The 16164-nt window shown below is 44.7% G+C and overlaps 1 protein-coding gene across 1 annotated transcript in view; it reads right to left on the reverse strand.

Moving 5' to 3' along the window:
* The window catches only part of SLC9A1 (solute carrier family 9 member A1), a 155437-nt gene that overhangs the window by 14135 nt on the left and 125138 nt on the right, over positions 1 to 16164 (reverse strand). The gene's annotated exons all lie outside the window — the stretch shown is intronic.

Raw genomic sequence — 16164 nt, forward strand, 5'->3', positions numbered from 1 at the left:
TTATAGTAGAACACGAAGTGTAGTAAGCTTACCACACTTTTAGAACCTTGACACTTCCTTCAGCCCTATAAGCGAAGGTCAATACTTCAGTGTGGACTAGTGGCTGCAGGATGCCAAGCATTGTACCCACAATCAACTAATAGCAGTTGCAATGTTTAAAAGAAAAAAAAAAAAAAAACATTTGTGTTGAGTAGCAGGGGGCTGGTGAAAAAGTGAACCTCTTTGACATGGAAGGTCTGCCTTAAGGGTCTAAAGCTAAAACTTTATTTGCCTTGAAGAAAATGATAATCAACTCTGTTCACTGTACCAAATCCACATCAGTAAATATGCAAATAAGAAATTAATTTAAACAACAGACCTGCTAGTCCTAGCACCTAGTCAAGGTCGTATTTATGTATGGGACTTTGTAGGATTGGGTACACTCCGTAAAAGAGGTAAGCACATATAGAAAAATAGAAAATATTTATTCCAAAAATTCATATTAAAACCAGACATACAAAATCTGTGTACATTCATTGAACTTTATACAAGTAAGTAGATGAATAGATGTTTCGGTTTTGCCCATTCAACGCGTTTCACGGACTGATTTAAACAGACACTGCTTCATCAGGAATAAGGGCAGTGGAATCATCTTCCAAAACTTGAAATAATACAAAAGAACAAAAATAAGTCATAAAAAGACTAAACAACTTTTTTGTATAACAGTATTATCACAACTGAATTGTATTCAAGACATTGTTCAAAGATATACAGGCTTACCATACTTCATAGTTGTCAACAATTAAACGGACTCCCATGGAACAGGTCACCGGGACAGCCAATCCATGGCCCTAACCGTACACCCTAGGGGTCTTGATTGTCCTCCCCTGGGGTCGGCAATAATAGTGCAGACTAAGTGGAACAGGATGGGAAACGTTCCTAGACTCTATTGAACAATCGTGTGTCCCCAATATGAGACAAGATGTGGATAGTGGATACTGAGGTATATTTTCAGAAATTGAGAAAATTGTTGGAACGCAAGTCAAACCTGGGGTGGCATACAAGGTATTTTGATAAGGAGAATATCAATCCATTAGGGCTACGCATACAGGTGTTCCCATCCTTCGAGATCTCTGATGGTAAATTTCATGAAGCATGGGAAAAAAACTTAACACAATGCACAGCTAAGATGATGGAACTATTAAGAGATCAGTACAAAAGGGACCTGGGTGAGGTGGACAAGGAGATCACCTCCCTACAGGAGAAGAAACCTGCTTCTCAAACCGCAGAATATTTGAGGAAAGAACAGGAACTGATACAACATTTAGAGAAATTTAACAAGAGTCTAATTTTGAAAAAGGATTATAAGTTCCACAAGGACAAATTGGCCTTTGCGGGCGGTTACGCCTACAAATGGCAAAAGTCAACTTGGCCTAAGGGTGGAAGATCGGGTAGGAGAAGGATCCCTCAGGAGACTATAAGATCGAGGTCTGAGTCAGATACATCGTTATCTTCAACGGCCTCATCCCAGATATCAAATACAGCAGCCCTACGAGGAAAACCAGGTAGAGGCCGTCCATCTAAAAGAGGGATGGGAGGTCACCTTGATGCCCACCCCCCAGGTCGACCAGGCAAACGATCTGTATCCCCACATGAAACCACTCCTAAACCAAAACAATCCAATAGTGCCCTGAAGGGCTCAAGTGCCGGTCATGGGCAATATGGAGTCCATTCCCGGATGTCCATGTTTGGCGCGACTGCGGGCCCCTTGCACCCCAATACAGTAGCTATAGCCAAGGGTAATAGGGATGTCCAAACACTTGAATCTGAAAATGCCTCCCATTTGGTGCATACCCCAGTACTGGCGACGCCAATGCTGGGAGAAAAGAAAACAGGAACCCTGGACCCTCACCTGATCAAACTCAATTAGAGACTGATACACTTGATGTAGTCAATCTTTCATCATACACACTATCAACCAGTAGAAGTAGAAGTATTGGCCCTGGGACTAAAGCAGGCCATAGACGATTCGAATTTCGTTCGAAAATCGTAAATGGCAGTGTTATCGAACGATTTTCGTATCGTTAGTGTGGTATGTAAAACGTTCGATTTTCGTACAACAGCAAAAATTCACATATCCAACATGTTGGATTTTTTTGCGAAAATCGGCCGAATTTCGTATCATTAGTGGGGGAGTTGTATGATTTCGCCTAAAAAAACACAGAACAGTAGGGAGTGTGTCCGGTAGAGATGTGGTTAAAAGGCACAATAAATAGTGTTTTGTCGTACGATTTTCGGCTCACATTGATGGTACACTCGATGATGTGCACGAGTGCCGCTTTCGTTTATCGAACGATAAATCGTACGAAATTCGAATCGTCTATGGCCTGCTTTAGTTTCTGCCCCCTGGACAAACTAGATAAATTCAAGCTAGTGAAGGATTTGCATTTATTTGCAAGAAAATTAAAGTTACTTACTGGTAACGTCTTTTCCAGTAGTCTTTCAGGACAGGCACTTCTGAGAGAACCTGGCTCCTCCCTTCTTAGGAAACACCGCCCCAATTTCTTGGATTTAAGCCTCCCTCCAGCTGGCTGCCTCAGTTCTTCAAGAGTACCTCCGGCCACTGGGGAGACACAAAGATACATCATACTAACCTCCATCCTCTGATCATCTTATATTCAGACCTTCCTCGGGTGGGTATTAGTGCTGTCCTGAAAGACTACTGGAAAAGACGTTACCAGTAAGTAACTTTAATTTTCCCTTATCGTCTTTCAGGACAGGCACTTCTGAGAGGATAAGAGAGTACTTACTTTCAGGGTGGGACTACCGCTTGCAGGACTTTTCGCCCAAAAGCCTGATCTTTAGCGGATAGTAGGTTCAGTCTGTAGTGTTTGGAAAAAGTTGTGTAGCTGGACCAAGTTGCTGCCCGACAGATCTGCTCCGGGGTAGCACCAGCTCTTTCCGCCTGAGAGGCCGCCATTGCCCTTGTAGAGTGCGCCTTAATACCCATAGGGATCTCCTTACCGGAAAGCCTATAAGCATCACTGATGATTAATCTAAGCCATCTGGCTATTGAGCGTCTGGACGCTTTAGTACCCTTCTTTGAACTATTAAATAAAAGAAAAAAGGAGTCTGACTTCCTGAAATCCTTCGTGATGTTTAGGTATTGCAGAATGCATCTTCTGACATCTAAACTATGAAAACTAATTTCCTGTTCCCTCACAGGATTTGAACAAAACATCGGTAGAACTATCTCCTGGTCTCTATGGAACCTTGAGACTACCTTGGGTAGAAACGCTGGATCGGTTTTAAAAATAACCGATCTGCAAAAATTTGCAAAAAAGGTGCTTTAACCGAAAGGGCCTCTAGCTCACTGGCGGTCATGATTGCCACTAAAAAAAACTGTCTTGAGGGTTAAATTTCTCACCGAACAAGACTCCAATGGCTCAAATGGCTCTTTAATGAGAGCCTGCAAAACTAAGGACAAATCCCACATTGGAAACGGGAGATTTCCTGTTGGTCTTTGCCTATTCAGGGCTTTGAAAAAACGGATCACCCAGGGATCTTTTGATAAAGGTATTTCCAGGAATACGCTAATGGCTGAAATTTGGCCTTTTAGGTTACTGATGGCTAACCCTTTGTTTGCCCCCTCTTGCAGGAACTCGAGTACTGACACTGTACTTCCTGCGTCTAAAGAGCTTGCTTTGCACCAGTTTCTAAAAAACTTCCAAGTTTTTAGGTAGATGCTCGGTGTCTCTTTCTTCCTGCTTCCTAGCAGAGTCTGCACCCTGCACCCAGCCTGGCCCGAGAAAACCTTGCTCCTTAACAGTTCTTCTTCAGTAGCCAAGCTGCAAGGTTCCAATGTTGTGTCTGAGGACAGAGTACTGGGCCCTGGGAGAGGAGATCTTCTCTCACTGGTAACAACCAGGGGGGCTCTACCGCTAAGTGATTTAGGGTCGAGAACCACTGTCTCCTTGGCCAATGTGGTGCTATAAGTATTAGCGTCGTACTTTCCTCCTGAAACTTTCTCAAGACCGCTGGTATTAGCACTGGTGGGGGGAAGGCATAGGATTTGGGGAACACCCAGGGTTGAGCTGGAGCATCCACCCCTAGCGCTCCGTCCCATCTGCTCAGGGAAAAATATTGAGGTGTCTTCGTGTTCTGCCGTGAGGCAAACAGGTCGATGTTTGGCATTCCCCATCTCTGGGTAATTCCATTGAACACCTCCTGATTTAGCGTCCAGTCTCCTTCTCTTACCATCTTTCTGCTGAGAAAGTCGGCTAGTTGATTTAACTCTCCCTTGAGATGAACTGCCGAAAGAGAGAGAACTTGGACCTCGGCCCATTGCAAGATCTTCTTTGCCAGACCCCATAGGAGATTGCTTCTGGTTCCCCCCTGTCGGTTTACATATGCCACCACTGTGGCATTGTCGGACCGTACCTGGATTCGGTGTCCCTGCAAGTCCTCCTGGAAGGTTCTGAGGGCTAGCTCTACCGCCCTCAATTCCCTCCAATTGGAGGATTGTTTTGCTTCCTCCGGTCCCCAAGTCCCCTGGGCTAGCTTGGATCCCAGATGGGCCCCCCAGCCTATGCCGCTTGCATCTGTGGTGATGATGGTGGAGGCTATCTGAACCCAACAGAGGCCTTGTGATAGATTTTCGGCTTTTCTCCACCACCACAGAGATCCTTTCACTGCGGTTGGGATTTGTATTAAGGTATCCAGGGAATCCTGGCTGCGGTCCCAAGCTTCCAGGATGAATAGTTGTAAGGGACGAAAATGCAGGCCTGCCCACTGAACTGCTGGGATGGCTGCTGTTAGCAACCCCAGTATAGACATGGATTGTCTGACTGAGATCGCTTGGTTTGCTTGCAACTGTCCTACCGCCTTGTTTATCTTCTGCTTTTTGTCCGGGGGTAGGAAGATTTTTTGGACCCTGGAGTCTATCTCGTACCCCAAGAACAATATCCTTTGTGTTGGTACTAGGGAGGATTTTTCTAGATTCAGTAACCAACCCAGGTCTTCCAGAATCCGTGTTGCATCCCGCAGATCCCTGGACAATTGTTCTTGGGAGTGGGCGAACAACAACAGGTCGTCTAGGTACGCGATGACCGACAAACCCTGTAGTCGCATAAATGCCAAGGTCTCTGCCATTACCTTCGTGAATATTCGGGGGGACGAGGAGAGGCCAAAAGGGAGGGCCTGAAATTGCCAGTGCTGAATGTCCTCCCCTGTTTTTACGGCTAACCTCAGGAACTTTTGGCTTTTCTCTGCAATGGGAATGTGCAGGTATGCATCCTTGAGATCTATCGAGGCCATATAGCACTGTGGGGGAAGGATGGTTCTTATCGAATAGATAGAGTCCATCCTGAACTTCCTGTATCTGATTGAACGATTCAGGGGTTTTAGGTTTAAGATTAACCTGTAACTGCCTGAGGGCTTTATCACCACAAAGATGTGGGAGTAAAACCCTTCTCCCACTTCCCTTGCTGAAACTCTCCGAATGACGTTCTGTATTTTTAGTTCCTTGAGAGAGGAGAGTATGGCCCTGGACTTCACTTCGCATTTTGGCAGATGGGTAATTAGCATTCTGGCAGGAGGGGGGCTTGAGAACTCCAGCTGATAACCCTGTCTTATTATCTGCAGGATAAAGGGGCTGAAGGTGATCTCTTCCCACCGAGGGAGAAAGGTCCCCAGTCTTCCTCCCACAGTGGTGAGGTTGTCATTGAGACTTTTTGGGCTGTTCAGGAGGGCGAAAAATAGCCCCCCCGTGGCCCTTCCCTCTTTGATTCCAGGATTTTTTCTGTCCTTCAGATTTCCTTGGAGCCGAAAAATTTTTCTGGGGATAGGACTTTCTATTGAATCCCGTCTTTTTCCCCTGCTTAATTGGGAAGGATTTCTTTCGGTCTGCCGTGTGATCCAGGACTGTTTCCAATCCTGGACCAAATAAGCGGTCCCCTGTAAATGGGATCCCACACAATTTGGCTTTAGAACCCCCGTCTCCTTGCCAAGTTTTTAACCAGAGGGCTCTCCTAGCCGAATTGGTTAAGGCCGATGACCTGGCCGTCATGCGCACCGACTCTGCGGAGGCATCCGCTATGTATGCTACTCCCCGTAGTAACATGGGAAATGAGGATAATATGGTCTCCTTTCCAGTCTCAGCCTCAATGTGTGCCTTTATCTGAGTTAGCCAATACTCCATGTTTCTGGCTACTACCGTAATTGCCATAGCAGGTTTAAGATTTCCTAGAGCTGAGTCCCAGGCTTTCTTCAGGAGGGAGTCTGCTCGCTTATCCATGGGATCAGGGAGTGACCCCATATCCTCAAAAGCCAAGTCCGTATGCCTGGAGACTCGCGAAAAGGCTGCGTCCAGTTTAGGTGATTTGTTCCAGACCGCCGAATCATCCTCAGAAAAAGGAAATCCTCTTTTCAGAGCTCCTGAAAAGAAGGGTTTCCTTTCTGGGTCCTGCCACTCACTCTTTATAGTGTCTACTAGGACTTCGTGTACTGGAAAAACCTTTTTCTTAGGTTTGCCCAGACCCGCGTACATCTGATCATGCAAGGATAATGGTTTTCTTCTCTTCCTGGATTCCTAGAGTGGTGTGGATAGCCGCTATCATGCCTTCCACCTCTTCTAGAGACAGTTTGTATCTAGAGGTCCTTTTGGATTCCCCATCCGACCCCTCTGCCTCAGATTCCCCTGGGGAATTGGGGGGTGTGCTATCGCACTCTTCCCCTTGATGTACAGAACCCGCAGGTGCCTCCCCACTTGTAGAGGGTAGTAACTGCGGTGTTGGAGCATTTTCCTGCCGTGCCGACTGGGGGGAACTCTGTGGAAGCTGGGTGTTAGCAAATAATTCCTTAAAGGATTGGAAAGTGCTAGCAAGCTCCTTGACAGAGGTGGCTAAATCTGTGTTTTGACTTTCCGTGTGTTCCTTAACTAAACTCTCCAGACATTCTTTGCATAAGGGTTTCGTCCAAGTTTCCCCCATATTCTCCTTGCAGGAAGGGCATCTCTTCTTGGAAACATGGGCTGGCTTTTTCTCAGAGGCTTTCTGTAATTTTAAATATAAAAGCATAGTTTAAATTCACTTCCTAATGCTCCCCAGCCTGCACAGCTTGCCCCACCAGAGGGTGTTGCTAGGGACGACCATCACCAAAAAGATCCCACAGTGTGACCCTCAGCCTCTTTAATCCCCTTTAAAGAGCCCTAAGGGAACAGAAAATGGAGCTAGTGGGAGAGGTAAGGGAGAACCACCCCAGGCCTCCTTACCTTATGGTGGCTGGTGCCGTTATCTCCCGGAGCGGTAACTGAGGTCTGTGCCCCCGACATGACTCCTGGAGTGGCTCTGTTTTCCTTCCTGGCAGCTGTCCCCCAGCTTGCAGGACGCACCAGCCTTTTAAATCTGGCGCGCTCACCGCCGCGACCCGGAACCGGAAGTCGCGGTTTGCCGCCGGAAGTGCCCGCCCCTACCGGAAGTGACGTCCCCCGTCACCCGGCCCGGCTGCTCCACACCGCCGCAAGCGGGGGGCGGAATGCACCATGGCGGACGCTCTCCCCGAGCGTGGTGAGCGGGCCCCCCAGCCTGGAAACTCCGCTGAGCGAGGCTGTGGTGACAAAAGAATCTTCTGCGGCCGATCAGGTAAGCGGGTCCCCCCCGGTGCTGTCTTTCTTGGCCGCCTTCTGAGAGTACCTGACTCCCTCTAACTTCAGCCTCCTGGCTTCAGCTAAGGTTCCTCTTGGACGGTGTCTCCCCGCTGGAGGAAACACCAGAACTGAGGCAGCCAGCTGGAGGGAGGCTTAAATCCAATAAATTGGGGCGGTGTTTCCTAAGGAGGGAGGAGCCAGGTTCTCTCAGAAGTGCCTGTCCTGAAAGACGATAAGGGAAACCTAACTTTTAGATATAGATTTGACAAGGAGAGGGGTGCTACTGAGGCAGGAGGAGAGGCGGCCTGTAAAGATTTCAAGGTACAGGATTATAAAATGCTAAAAATCCTTATGCAATTATCATCCTCATCATCCGAGTGATGAGGAGCCTGAATTGACTCCAAGTCCCTCAAAATTCAAGGCCAAGTCTAAAACGTTTCCAAAATTACAGACCTGCCCGGCCATCTGGGCATTTCTGAAACAATCAATTAAAGATATCGAAAATATGCCGACATCCATACCATTTGTTCCAAATATGAGCAGAGAGCAGAGACAGGCTCTTGACTGCTTGATCCATAACGACCACATTGTCGTGAAACCGTCTGACAAGGGCGGCAATGTGGTCGTTATGGATCGCAGTCAAAATGAAGATATGTGCCTTGCTATCCTGTCCAACCAGGACTAGTATCTTCGTGTGTCACCAGATCTGGTCCAGGAGAAGACCATGACATTTGGGGACCTTCTGCGAGAGGCACTTAGGGGTATCATTGATCAAGATCTTTACGAATTTCTATTTGTAAAATGTACTGCGAAGAAAGCGCCCTCCTAACCCAAAAATTCCTAGATAAAGGCTACCCTGCATCCCTGGTTCAACAAGCCCATTCACAATACCTGCAACAGTATGATTCAAGTGCTCCTCACATCCCACCCCACCCACAGAATGCATTGCCCCAACCCCTACGATTCACCACACAGTTCCACACTAAATACAGACAAATGGAAAAGATCCTACGAAAACACTGGTCCATCCTATCAGAGGACCCACATTTAAAATCCACCATCCCCCCTATACCAAAAGTTTCCTACAGAAAATCCTCCAACATCAAAAATCTCATTGCTCCCAGTAAACTCAAGTCCACCATCACCCACCCCACCACTACCCTCTGCCTCATCCCCCTCATAGGGATGTTCCAGTGCCGCAAAACCTTATGCCTCACCTGCTCCCATGTCCAACACGGCCAAACAGAATTCACTGTAAAAGGCAAAACATATCCTATTAAACAATTCTACAACTGCTCAACTGAATATGTAATATATTGCCTAACCTGCCCATGCGGACTATTTTATGTAGGCCGCACCATTAGACCTCTCAGGAAACGATTTGGCGAACATCGTCGCCTGGTTGAAAAAGGGAAGGACAAACATAGTGTCCCCAGACACTTTGCAGAGTTCCACAACCACTCTTCTTCTGGACTCAAGGTGTGGGTAATTGAGTCAATCCCTAACACCTTACCCAGGACAGAGCGTTTCAAGCGGTTGTGCCAGAGAGAGACCTACTGGATTTACTCCCTTGAAACGCTCTCACCTGGAGGCTTGAACGAAGAAATCGAAATTAATGTGCTGCTGTAGCCCATCTTCCAATTTGTCATTTCTTGTGGTTTATTAACTTGATCATTTTCTGCCCAGGTTCTTCCTCCCATCTTCCAGCGATCTCTATGAACCTCCCTGACACACGCTTCCTTTTCTCAAGCCAACTTCAAAGTAAGTACCCATATACAGGTCTCTATCTGTCCTTATAGTCTTTGTACTTCATTTTTTGCCACAAATCTGGTTCATATTGAGACCTTCCTTCAACAAACACTCACCAACACCCACCAATACCACCGACCCCCCATATACATATATATATATATACATACATATATATGTATATATACAACCTAACTACTAAGTGATCATGATCTGCGTCAATTGGAGCATGTGTGTATGCATGTACATGCGCATGTCCCTCTTTTTTCTATATGCGCATGGGAATGCATACATATATAATAATTTTTGACCATTGCCAATTTATCATTTCCACTATGTTTAGCAATCTTATACAATTGTTTATTGCACCCCTCCCCCTTCTTATTGCTCTCCCCCCCCCCTTTTTTCATCCCTTTCTCATTATATATATATTTTTTCATTATTATTTTTTTTATTATAGTTTTAACATAACTTTTGTTTTTTATTCATTTTATTTATTTATACATATACATGTGGTTTTTATATACATGCATGCCTCTCTCAAATGCGCCTCTCCATACATTCATTTGCATATACAAACATATACACAGGCAATTCCCTCCTCTGTACAAGATTTTCCATTCAAAGATAATCAAACCCCCACCCCCTCCTCTCTCTCTGCTGCCTTAATACACTCTATTCAGCTTATGCACCTTTTCACCCCTCCCCCTATTCTTTCCCTCTCCTCCCCCTCCCAGACATCTGCGTCATCCTCCTCTCTCTTAGTCTCTCACTTTCCCTTGCCGGTTTGCTTTTCTCCTAATTTTGTCCCTCCTGAGCCCCTGTAACTTTGTCCTCCGCACTGCTGGCATAAATACCACATCCAAAATGGCCCCTGCACGGCCTGAAGAAGGAGCGGAGCTCCGCAACGCGTCGCCGTTCTATCTCCCTGGTGTCTCGGAAGTGACGTCACGGCAACCCGACCGGCGTGTCCACGCTGCATCACCACCGCTGAGGATCAGCACGTCCCCTGCCTCGCAACAGGAGATCGCCGCTTACCCTCCACAGCATCAGCGCCACAGCCTGACCGGACAGCCCACCCTGGAAGTGACTTCAGAGATCACCTATTGCTTTTAAGATGCCTGATTTTATACATCCTTTGTGAGTAACATTCTTCATGTGTGTCCAATAAATTGCCTATATTGCTGCACTTAGATCGGCGCTTGGCCCTCTCTCTCTCTCTATTTGTAAAATGGCCTGTGGTATCTACATTTTATTTGCTCCCTAAGGTCCATAAGGACCTAAAACGACCACCAGAACGACCCATCGTGTCAGGGGTGGGTTGCGTGACAGAAATGGCGAGTAAATATGTTGATAGCCAACTGAGGCCCCATGTGGCAAGACTACCATCCTACCTTAAGGATACTCTTGAATTACTTAAAATCTTAGATGGTATTACGGTACCGGAGTACTCCTTATTGGTTGCCATTGACATCAAAGCCCTCTATTCCAGTATCCCACATTCACTGGGACTCGAAGTGGTCGGTACCTATCTCCGCGAACAGGGACGTTCATGTTGGTCACAGGCTGAGTTTGTTCTTAGCCTGTTGTACCACATCTTACATTCCAACTTATTCACCTTCAATGGTGAAACATTCCTCCAGGTACAGGGGGTTGCGATGGGGACCTCGTGCGCCCCATCGTATGCCAACCTGTACCTGGGGGGATGGGAACATTTCCTGTTCACGGAGGACAGGGCGTCATCGTTACTCCCCCATATTTTATTATGGCGGCGCTATATTGACGACGTCCTGTTAATATGGACCGGCTCAGTGGCGGAACTAAAACAGTTCATGGTACATGGAGCCACAAACCAATTTAAATTAAAATTCACAATGCAGTGGAGTCATATGGTAATACCGTTTCTGAATACCAAAATTTTTCTCAATGGGGATAGCTCGATTCATACCTCTCTGTATCGCAAAAGCACCACTGGCAACACAATTTTACACTTTGACAGTGGACATCCGCGCCCTCTAGTGCAGAGCATACCGTACAGTCAATACATTAGGCTGCGTCGAAACTGCAATAGAGAGGCAGATTTCAAGAGAGAGGCGGATGCCCTCCGTGTTCGCCTACTTGCTCGGGGGTACAGCAACAAGGTCTTGAAAAGGGCATTCTCCAGAGTGAAACTGATGGAAAGAGACCATCTAATCTTTGGACCTAAGAAACGCCAACAAGAAGGCACTACCAGGGTTATCACCAAGTAGAACGCCCATCATAAGGCGATAGGAAACGGTCCTCTCCAATAATTGGCACTTTTTGAGGGATGACCGAGTAATTTCAAAATATGTGAAATCTCAACCTCAGATTACTTTCCGCAAATCCAGATCGATCAAAGACTCTTTGGTCCATAGTTATTACCATCCACCACAAGAGTCGGCAGAGGGCCCGGTAGAAGTTGTGGGAACCTTTAGATGTGGCGAATGTGACCAATGCCCATGGGTAAGAGAAGGGAATACCCTTACTCTCCCCCGAAGTGGAATACTGAAATGCCGCTCTTTCGCCAACTGTTCAACTGAAGGGGTGGTATACATCACAAACTGCTAATGTGGGGCATTTTATGTAGGGAAGACAAGGAGGAAGTTTGCCAAGTGAATCCAGGATCACCTCTACTATTTAGAAGTGGGGTTGATCTATACGCCCATATGCTAACATGTGGGCGTATACCATGGATTCAATCCAGACTATCAGTTTCTCGGTTCTTGAGGTCATCCCCAGGAACCCTCGTGGGGGTGACTTCGACAATCGGATTCTGCAAAAAGAAGCCAAATGGATCTTCAACCTGCAGGCAACTACATGGCCAGGCCTCAATACGGCAGTTTTGTATAAACCCTTCTTATAATCATTGTACGATCAATTTAATGGTTACCATGAATAACCTTGATGGATACTTCTATCCTATTTTTGTATATATAATTATTATTCTGTGATCAGTTATTTTTGGTAAACAAATTCAATTCCTCCCCCCCTTTTTTTTTTCTATTATCATATTTGGGTTTTGTCATTTTTGTTAATTACATGTTTGATTCCTGTGGCTTTATGTAGGCAAAATAATTGTCACTGCAAATTGTTTGTATTACATCTGTAGCAACGATGTAACAATTGGAGAATATGGATCTGTTGTTATATATTTTCTTTTGTATCAATTCTAGCCTGTTACCTGGTTGATATATTTTTGTATTTTGTTGATTCTGTATAGAACAGTGCTCTGCGATTTGCAGCTATCGGCCCTCTTTGTGCAGCCTCGGGCGCAAAGCAGAGGCAGGCTCCCCCTGGTGGTTGGCTGTGCCTCTTCCGATTCCCGATCGGAGCTGCTAATTGCCGTGGCGGGAGGGCTGTTTCCGGCCTCTTGCGGCGGCCGGATTTAGCGTCATGCGCCCACACTGGAAGTGACGTTGGCAGGCTATGCGTCACTTCTGGTGGGACCAGCTCAAAAGTGGAGCGCACGTGGAGGACCCTGTTAGCGGCTCCCCCCGGCTATCCACTTCGTTTTGCGGCAGTTTGTATTCCTGGAAAGCGGGTACTGGCTTCTTCTGGGACCATTCTTCACTAAGATTATCACATACTCTTAACCTTCCTAGCGGTATTCCCGAGTGTGACTCGGAGTAAGATTTTAGTGCCAAAAGCGGTAACCCCGAGTCACACTCGGGGTAGCGCTAGGAAGATCGCTGGATGCTGGAAGAGGTTTTACTTACCTTTTCTCCGGGATCCAGCGAAGACTGCGAGCGGTGTGCGGCGGCGGAGCTTCCTCCCGATCGTCTGCGAGCCCCGGCTTCCGTCTCCGGCGACGTGACGTCCGCCGGGGGGTGGAACCGGCGGCAAATTCAAATGTAAAATGCACCAAACACACTGATACCGTTCAAAATAAAATAAAATCACATTACATTGCCCCCCAGTGCCCTTTCCTGCAGTTTTACTGTACTTTTTATGTAAATATATATATATATATATATATATATATATATATATATATATATATATATATATATATATATATATATATACACATACACACACACACATATATATATATACGTAATTCTTGTGAATGAGCAGCCCAAACCAACTGTATACATTATATACATATATATATATATATATATATATATATATATATATATATATATATATATATATATATATATATATATATATATATATATATATATATATATATATATATATATACACAGTTGGTTTGGACTGCTCATTCACAAGAATTACATGCAAAATAATGGTACCGCTTTCAGCACCTAAAATCCAAAAGAATCATACCGCCAGGGAGGTTAATCATGTGCCCAGTCACTTTCTTTCATTCATAGGATTCTATTTGTATCCCCCTCTATGCCAATGGGCAATTGTATATGAATGTAAATGGATAACTCCCCTCCATAATTGTCACAAAGGGTTCTCTGTATAATGTCCCTAGGAAGCTATGGTTTGCTCCCCTGGTTTTCATTTGTTGTTTTTTCCACTACCCCCATTATGTTTTTCCTCCCCCTTTGTGTTTCTCATTCCCCTTCATTAGTTCATGTCCCTTTCATTCTTTGCCTTCATTCCCCCCTTTCTTGCTCATCCCTTTGGTGATTTTGGGGACTCATATTATAGAATGCAGTTTAGCTTATTCTATCCCGACGGATGATTATATATTTTTAAACCCCGTTTAGATACAATTGAGCATCCATTCTTTTGCCTGCCATTGGATAAGTCAGCACAATTGAGTCTGGTCCAGTCTGCACTATTAAGGCCGACCCCTGGGGAGGACAATCAAGCCCCCTAGGGTGTATGGTTAGGGCCATGGATTGGCTGTCCCGGTGACCTGTTCCATGGGAGTCCGTTTAATTGTTAACAACTATGAAGTATGGTAAGCCTGTATATCTTTGAACAATGTCTTGAATACAATTCAGTTGTGATAATACTGTTATACAAAAAAGTTTAGTCTTTTATGACTTATTTTTGTTCTTTCGTATTATTTCAAGTTTTGGAAGATGATTCCACTGCCCTGTTTCCTGATGAAGCGGTGTCTGGTTAAATCAGTGAGCGAAACGCGTTAAATGGGAAAAAAACTAAACATCTATTCATCTACTTACTTCTATAAAGTAATATTTTATACATTGATTCTGTATGTCTGGTTTTAATATGAATTTTTGGAATAAATATTTTCTATTTTTCTATATGTGCTTACCTCTTTTACTGAGTGATACCCAATCCTACAAAGTCCCATACATAAATACGACCTTGACTAGGTGCTAGGACTAGCAGGTCTGTTATTTAATTAATTTCTAATTTATTTGCATTGAGTTCTGAATAATGCTGAGGGGTAGTCAGTCAGTCCTGTCAGTTTTCATAGCGGTTGAGTCCTTGTTAGGGAGATTTACCCTCTCTGCTTCTACTGGTGATCACGGTTACCAGGACTGAAAGTGATGGAAAATCTAAACCTGTCACTAAAACATCAATAGAGGGAAAATAAGAACACAACATCAAGTGACAAATGTCTAAGGGGTATTTCCCTTACTTTGAAGAGATTTCCTCCCGCTTCTTGTTGGGTCTACAGGACAGAAAATAAATGGAAATCTCCTCCAATAAGGAAAAACAAAACAAAAAAAAAAAACACAGGGATTTTATTCATTCCCTTTTGTTGACTTTTTTTTATGGCATAAGTTTAACCACTTCCCGTCTGCCCACCATCAAATGACGGCAGAGCGGCTTACAATCTGGAATGATGTCACATGATGGCGCCCAGTTTGTGCTGTGTTCCTGGGACATGCTGTGACCCCGATCTCAGGAAAAGAGTTGCGGCTCTTTTACCATGTGATCAGCTGTGTCCAATTACAGCTTATTATTTTTTTATTTTTTCAAAATTTATTTTCTTTTTTTCAAAAGTTTTCGTCTTTTTTCATTTTTTTTTTAATCAAAAAATAAAAAAAACCAGCGGTGATTAAATACCACCAAAAGAAAGCTCTATTTGTGTGAAGAAAAGGATAATGAATTAATTTGGGTACAGCGTTGTATGATCACGCAATTAACATTCAAAGTGCGACAGCACTAAAAAAGCTGAAAATTGGCTTGGGCAGGAAGGGGGTGAAAGTGCCCTGTATTGAAGTAGTTAACCCCGTGGCACAGACATAACACAAATATGTGGTCCCACTGCACAGGGCTTTTCGCCATGGGGCCTCATATAACAAGGCCCACTATAACAATCCAGACCCGGAACGTCCGATTGAGGATCACCTGATCGCTGTGATAGCCAATCAGAGGCTATCACAGTGATCATTCACTGTGAAGCCCGTCCATGTTTTTGGTCTCTGAATGGATGAGAAAGATACATTGCATCTTTCTCTGTCCTTGCAGAGATAGAAAAAAAAAAAAAAAGCGTGTAGAAATTTTATTTTTTTAAATTTAGGTAGGATAAAAAAATAAAAAAAAGCGCACTATTGTTTCTGGGCTTTACTACGGGTACATACAACAACTGACGTACACATATTGCTGTGATCGTCGGGAGCGGGGGAAATTGTTTCGGGCTGTTCTTTGGTGGTAGGTTATGGTGGTAGCAGGAAATTTACAGCTCCTTTTTTTTTTTTTTTTTTTTAACTAATTTTGGGCCAGTTTTTCTTTGAGAATAGAAAACAAAAAATCACGAGATATCAATGACCATTTACCACCAAATGAAAGCCCAATTTGTCCTGGAAAAAAAACATGATATAATCCACGTGGATGCACAAAGTAGTTGTGTTTGTAAAAACCGTACA

Source organism: Pelophylax lessonae (genome assembly GCF_965119305.1).
Source record: "Pelophylax lessonae genome assembly, chromosome: 2".
In the NCBI taxonomy this organism is placed as follows: domain Eukaryota; kingdom Metazoa; phylum Chordata; class Amphibia; order Anura; family Ranidae; genus Pelophylax; species Pelophylax lessonae.